Source organism: Salvelinus sp. IW2-2015, unplaced genomic scaffold (genome assembly GCF_002910315.2).
Source record: "Salvelinus sp. IW2-2015 unplaced genomic scaffold, ASM291031v2 Un_scaffold6851, whole genome shotgun sequence".
In the NCBI taxonomy this organism is placed as follows: domain Eukaryota; kingdom Metazoa; phylum Chordata; class Actinopteri; order Salmoniformes; family Salmonidae; genus Salvelinus; species Salvelinus sp. IW2-2015.
In genome coordinates, this window is record NW_019948112.1 from 5024 (window position 1) to 12550 (window position 7527).

The window sequence follows — 7527 nt, forward strand, 5'->3', positions numbered from 1 at the left end:
GATAGTAAAAACAAGGGAATTCAGACAAGTGGCGGATATTTCGCGCGGTCCCCACAAGGAAAAATACTATTTTAGGGTTTAGGCTTCCAATTAGGGTTAGGGTTAGAAATTAGAGTTAGGGGTTAGGTTTAGTTAAAAAAAAAGATATATTTTACCTTTATTTAACTAGGCAAGTCAGTTAAGAACAAAATTCTTATTTTCAATGACGGCCTAGGGACAGTGGTTAACTGCCTTGTTCAGGGGCAGAACGACAGAGTTTTACCTTGTCAGCTCGGGGATTCAATCTTGCAATCTTTCGGTTACTCGTCCAACACTCTAACCACTAGGCTACCTGCCCGCGGCAGTTAGGGGTTAGGGGTTAGGTTTAGAGTTAGGGGTGATGGGGTTTGGTTTAGAATCAGAGTTACGGGGTTAGGTTTAGGGTTAGGTGTGAAGGGTTAGGGTTAGGGGTTAGGGAAAATAGGATTTTGAATGGGAATCAATTGTTTGGTCCCCACAGGGACAGTAAAACAAATGTGTGTGTGTGTGTGTGTCTGCCTCTAGATCACACAGCTGTGAAAGGTTGTGCTTTGCTGCTGTCGCTTAACAAAAAGTAAAAACGCGATTTAGTAAACAAAAAAGGTGCTGCGAAAATTTATCCCTACTTTTTCATTTATCCCCGGTTTAATACCCGACAAAACCATATGCTCCAAATATTCTAAAAAACTTGTACTACGAACCCACATATGCACGATTGCCTTGCTGCGCTCTCATTGAAAGTTATATGCGTAGGCCTAGTAGTCCATATGGAATTCACCTCTGTGTTTTGCTATAAAGCTGAGGGATGGGGATGGTGAAATGTTACCACTGTCAAATTCAGAGTTGGACCTAGATTATAGGGGCAAGGACTGATTGTCCATGCATCATTGACAGTTTTCAACATATTTGAATTGTACATGTTTGTTTAAAAGATCAAATGACCACAAAACATAGACAATTTAATAAAATAACTTAGCTTGGTGTGATGGCGTATTAGCTGATAAAGCTATTTATGCGTTTATTTTTCCACAAATCATACATTGAACAGCAGTGAATATGACAGATAGTCCAAATCCTCTGTCTTTTGAAAGTATAAACCAAACAGATTAACAATTGTATGGTTTTAAAGACCTAATATATATTTATATATAGCTAACTATAAAGTGTTGTATTTATTTTGAGTGGTTAACATCATGTCTTTTTCTTCTCCCCACCATTATCTACGTATTTGTTGGTAATGTGTATGCACACACAATTGAAAGTGCACTGTAATTACCTTTTGGCTCTTAAAATATTCCCCAACCAATGGACATCTCTGTTGCAGAAGACGTATTCGCACCTCCAATAACGCAGCCTTTATTGGACAGCTGGCATGCTACGGAAAGTGTGTCCGTGTGTGCGGCCCTGTAGCTCCCTGTCCCCGGTGTACGACTTGAACATTTTGGCTAAAAACAGGTGGATGACAACAATTTCCATTGCGTTGCAGTTAGGTATCACATTCGCTGATTGTAGTCAGAGATGGGAGAACAAATAGCACCGCGCCGCGTCTCCTTTGAGTCGGATGAAAATGACAACATTACCAGTTGTGAAGGGCATAAGGTGAGTGCGGAAAGGATAACAACAATGAATTACTGCATAACCCAAATGCTGCTCGGAAGTATTGAAGCCGGTTAAAAACGATAGAACGACTGACTGCATTATTATATCCTTATTACCAAACAAATAGCAATGTTATGCCAGAGTAACGTTTGTTATGGTAGCTAGTCTAGCTAACTTGCTGTCAGTTTGACACTGGGGTTTATGCAATGGCCTCGCGTTGTCTAAATATGAAAGCTGGATACAGCTAGGCCAAGTTCTTAGTAATGACGACATTTAGTTTATAATATATAATACTTTTATTTTTATGACCCTGTTATTAACATTAGTTTAGTCCATGTTGCACCATTTAAATCCATGTCATGCAAAACACGTGTCGTGTACTTTCTGTCTGACGTGTAAGCTGATAAGTGTTTAACTGTTGCAATGGGACCCTGCGTGGCCTATTGAAGTTAAATAATAGGTTGAGAGGCTTTAGTTTCAAGTTAAGACTAGTTGGCACGAAAAATGCCTAATTGAAGCACCTTGTTGCTAGAAGACTCAAGAAATGTATTGTTTACATGGAATAATCTGCTGGTGGTGTGGGGGTGTTCCTTCTGCATTCTAGCCACGGCGGTGCTTGTACACAAAAATAAACAAAATATACCTTACGTTGTAGATTGTACACCCACATATCACAACCAGTGTTATACAATGCAGCGCATTCTGCCTTCGTTCTTACAGTTTTCAGCCAACGCACACATCAAGACTGTGTTTTACATTTAAAATGTTCAATAATCATTGCTTGTCATACGGCTTTTGAAACACATGGCCCTTTTATCACAAGGAAGTGTACTTTAAATGTTAAAATATACACTTACTGTAGCAGGTTTGCACAGATCCATACAGCTATGGGTGCTGCCATTCGATAAACAAATACACTCCACTACCACTTCCAGAGTTGCTAGATAGCTAATTAACACAGGTCTTCGGTTACCTCTAGTCTTCCGTAAACAAGTGCTGTAACATGGAGATGGCCGTTGGGAACACTAACCCTATCAAGGTGTGTATCTATTTAACCTTTTTGTTGTTTTTTTGAAATGTGATTTTTCGCTGATATGAAAGACAAGGTCTTTATGCTTCCAAACCATACCGCAAGCAACGCCTGTTAATGTCAGACCGATGCCTTCGTCCAATCACTCATATGTGTTATGTAATGGAACGGGGTCATGTTCAAGGCTAGCCTAGGCCTAAACTAATTGGGGGTGGGTGGACACATTTTAGCAGCGTTGTGTGGCCACTGTTAAATGCAATTTGGGATAACACTGTCAGGCTGTTGTAATAGAGCTAGTGCACCTAGAGTTGTACTCTTGTTGTGGGATTAAGTTGGCTTGGCAAGTAAATTGTGAGAACTCACCTTTTAGACTTTGGTGTGTGGGTGCAGTTGAAGTGTTTAGTGTTGCTCAGATTCTGGTAATCCTTGTTAGTTGTGCTTTTTCTCTTCCTGTTGGTGTTTCTCTCACATATTTCTCTTCTCTCTCTTCTGTGCAGCTCTGCTGAGAATGTCATCAACCGATGAGGGAGCCCATAGCCTCCCCTTCATCCCCTCCTCCCTTTCCACAGGTCCCACCCCCTGTTGCTGCTACCTCCCCCTCCTCATTCCAGTGCCTCCCCTCAGACCCCCCTTCGATCCCATCACCTCGCTTCCACCCATAGAACCCAATCGCACTACCACCTCAACCTCCTGCACCTGTCACTAGAGTAGTGGGCCCCTCCTCCACTTCCACCGCCCCATGGAACAGGTAAACAGCTCCGACCAATCATTGACATGGTGATCCCGCCTCCTACCCTAGCTGCTTTAAAGCCTGTGGCGTCCCCTCAACCACCTGCATCTGTTGAGCAGGTAACCCTCCACCGCAGGTTGAACCCCTGGCTCCCCTCCCTGTTCCCACTCCTGTTGCTGTGGAACTCAATGCTATCCCTGCACCTCCTCTTGTAATCGAATCGTTGCTGATCCTCCTGTAATCAAACCTGTAGCTTCTCCTCGTAATCGAACCTTTTGCTTCTCCTCTGTAATCGAACTTTTTGCTTCTCCTCCCGTAATCGAACCTTTTGCTTTCTCCTCCCGTAATCGAACCTTTTTGCTTCTCCTCCGTGTATCGAACCTTTTGCTTCTCCTCCCGGAATCGAACCTTTTGCTTCTCCTCCCGTAATCGAACCTTTTGCTTCTCCTCCCGTAATCGAACCTTTGCTTCTCCTCCTGTAGTCAAACCTTGTGCTTGTTCTCCTGTAATCGAACCCATTGCTGATCCCTTCTGTAATCAAACCCGCTGCTCCTGCTCCTCCCGTAACGTAGCTTATTGCAACCTCCTCCCCCTCCCGTAATTGAGCCCATTTGCTCCGTCCTCCCCTTTCCTCTTCATTGGCATCCATTTCTTCCTCCCCTGCTGTTGAGTCTGCGCTCTTCCAATGGAAGCTTTCTCCCTGCAGCCTGCCAGTCAAACCCATCGCTCCGCCCTCTCCCCCAGCTGATTCATTGCTCCTCCCCCTTGTGAACCCATTGCCCCTCCTCCTCAGCCCCCAGTGGAAGCTTTTGCTCCTCTCCTGCCCCAAACCAGTGGAAGTTGTTGGCCCCCCTCTTCTCCTCCCACACCTAGAGCCAGAACACGTGGCTGCAGCAGCACATGTAGGTGAGTTCTACTATAGCGTACAGAGACATAAGGGTCTCCTAATGTGGTTTACAAACATTGCCGCACAAGGGCGACGCGGCGCCAGTTGGTGCAGAACAAAGGGGAGTGTTATAGAACGGCAGCAAAATAACTTCTTTTACATATTGCTTGAGTGCATTTCACACTACTTTTGGATTATAATTGGATTTTAAGGCTTGTATGAATGTCCTGCTTACTATGTTTGTCATCATCGCAAATCAACTGCATAATATACTTAAAAAAAAAACATTCAACTTCAACCAGTAAAATGGCTATTTGGCTCACTTTTGCTGACATCCTATATCAATGGAGTGTTAACATTCTAGACTAACAACTGCTGCGTACAAAAAATAATTATTGTAAAGATCACACCAAATATAATCTTAGTGACAGTTCAAGCAATAATCAAAACATCTTTTCAATTTTTTTGGTTTAGAAGTAATAAAAATGTAAATCTAGGCTATGTTGAATGTGCGCAGAATTCGACGGCTTTCTTACTGCTGCCAGAGTTGCGCTCATCTTTGCGTGACTCAGTGTGTCGTGTACTGAAAAAGGGTCTATAGTGTAACAGCCATAAGAAGGGTCTCGGTGGCACCAGCTTACATGACATGCATGCATTCATTCACACCACTCAAACTGTCAATGAGACTGTCAGTTAATTTACTGGTTCAGTTGGATTATTGCACTGTGTGCGGTGAGTTATTGACCCACCTCGTAACTAATTCAGAGTGGTCCAATCGTACTGCTGCCTCCACTTCCTCTGAAATGAGGCTAAAAGCAATTGGCTTAAATTGACATGTTCACACAGCAGGTCACAGTCATGGCCCCAGGCATCACACTGTTCAGTGGGTTAGAAGTCCATGTTTGGGATCTACTCAGTGATCATTTGGGAATCTTGACCTTACTTCTTAGTCAGCCCACGCATTACAGCACAAATGTTCTCTCCCCTCTGATTGTAATTAGTCTTCTTCATCAGGATTCCTCTCACAGTGGCCTCTAGTATTATGATTCATTGGCATCGCCAAAGCGCTAATGAAACGATTAATCTTACTTGTAATAAAGTTAATGAATTAATTGCCGCACTTTAAGCGGCCATTTCCTATATTTTAGCCCCTGCACGCTTGAAACCATTGCCCCTTTTTCCTCCTCTGTTTTGTGGAAATCCGTGTTAATATTTTTGACTGTTTTCCACTGTTAATGATGCATTTTTTCCCTCCACTAGCCCATTTGCTTAGGGCTGCTTTGCATTCTCGTGTTAAGGTCACCTTACACTGTATCGGAGTGTATCAGGTCTTCGCCATAGGAAAGGACTGTTGGAGGTAAGGCAGGAAACGATAGGGGATGTGGGAGGTTCCATTACAGATATGACCGGGTGGGCGAAGAGGTTTCCCCATGCCTTGACGGGCACACAATGGGGTGTGATAATTAAAAAGATGTGGCATCTTAAGAGCACGCTGCCACTGCCTCTGGTGATTTAAAACGACACCTCCTCAGTTTCACACAATCCAGCCGGGCATCATATGAAAAGGCTGTGGGTGTGCGTTCGCTGCTTAAGTGTTCAATCTGGAATAGGAAATCTCCCTTAGAAAAAACTCCCAAGCCACTTATCAACTGTCAGTCATGCTGGACTGTAAGTTAACGCTATCAGGTCTTTCTTAATATGCTGTTTGGGCTGTCTACTTGAAGACATTGTGTAATACAATGGGTCTTGTAACGGCATGCGGCATGCTATTCACACGTTCTTAACAAAAACACTTTTGTATAAATCTGTTTTCATTAGCGCCCGGCTATTCACGCAATCGCTCTCCGTTTTTCTTTCTGTCAAAAAATCACTCCCTCTTGTCCACGTTAATTGCTTTGCAGATTAAAAGATAAACACGGCAATGTCTCACTACATTTTTTATCAGGGATTTGTATGAACAGTTTTTTGGGGGATTGTGTATTATTGAAAAAACGTGTCAGCTAGTTCCACTTAAAAAGCTACTTTTTAWGAATTGTCTTTAGTGTCTTTGCAAAAGGTAATACTCTTTTTATTTTTTTCTATTTACATTTTTGCTCCTTTTCGTTCAGTAAAGGACCCTTGTTTATAGTACTAATAGATGAGAGGTCTATTATGCCTTGCGTGTCATTTTCCCCCTATTCGTCATCATATTAAGATCACTTTATTGGTTAATTGCACAGAAGGTCCAACTGAAATCTGACTTCTGCTTTTTAAGACACACACATGCATACATACCAATACAGGTYTTGGAGAGGTGCGGTAGGATGCCACCCTGGACACGCAGGGAGCTCTTGTTATGGGGGGTTAAGTGCCTTGCTCAAGGGCACAATGGCAGGAAATGGCATGTAGAATTTGATACCAGCAACCCTCCGGTTGCCAGCTCAGTTCCCGACAGATTTTTCCAGTTGGACCCGGGATTCTAACGTTCAAACTTTTGGTTGCTGGCTCGCCACCCTAACCACTAGACTACCTGCCGCCCCAGTACAGTATGTATACAGTATGTCCAGACTTGACAGTTGAGATGAGGCAAAGGTCACCAGGGAGCTCTAGCGAAGCTAGCCTAATTGCAGCTAGTGTTTTTGGCAGTGTAGTGTAGTTTTGTTTTTAACCGTTGATTGAGCTCCACATCTTTCGCTACGGGTCATGGTTGGACCACGTGTCTTTTTGAATTTAGGTGAAAGTAACAGACCCCAGACTCATCAATAAGTCACTGTAACCAAGTACAAATCAAGTTGTACGTTTTGGTGCATGAGTAAGTCAGTTTCTCTCCTAACTTACCTAAGAGCTGCATATTAATTTCCACACAGGTTACCATTGCAATCAGAGTGAGAGTTGTGTTCTGTTCCTGCCCATGTCACCAGACAGTAATAATACTCACATCTGACTAATGAGCTTTGAGTTGGAGGATAAAGATTTCTCTCTCTCCTCTTCCTTCCCTCAGTATGGGTGGTAGAAAGTACAATATTTTTTTTTACGTCAGTGGTTCGTCAGGTGCATGGTGGTTTGGTTACTAGATGACTGCAGTACACAGGTGGAGCTTTTCTAGTGCTATAACCTTCATTCGTTGTGTTCTTGTGACGGCTTCAAATTATTCTCTCAACATGGATGGCCTATAAGCACAGTGATGTAAGTCGACATTGGAAGAAAGGCTACATGTTTTCAAGGTTGTCCCATGTTCATTATACACTTAGTGCACAAAACATTAGGAACACCTTCCTAATATTG

At 43.0% G+C, this 7527-nt stretch overlaps 1 long non-coding RNA gene across 1 annotated transcript; it reads left to right on the forward strand.

Annotated features, from left to right (window-relative positions):
• Nucleotides 1-1364: 1364 nt before the first annotated feature.
• LOC139027023 (uncharacterized) lies at nucleotides 1365-4254 on the forward strand. The gene is made up of 3 exons (XR_011479050.1): nucleotides 1365-1617; nucleotides 3145-3496; nucleotides 4171-4254. It is a non-coding gene; the product is annotated as an uncharacterized lncRNA (long non-coding RNA).
• Nucleotides 4255-7527: the final 3273 nt, after the last annotated feature.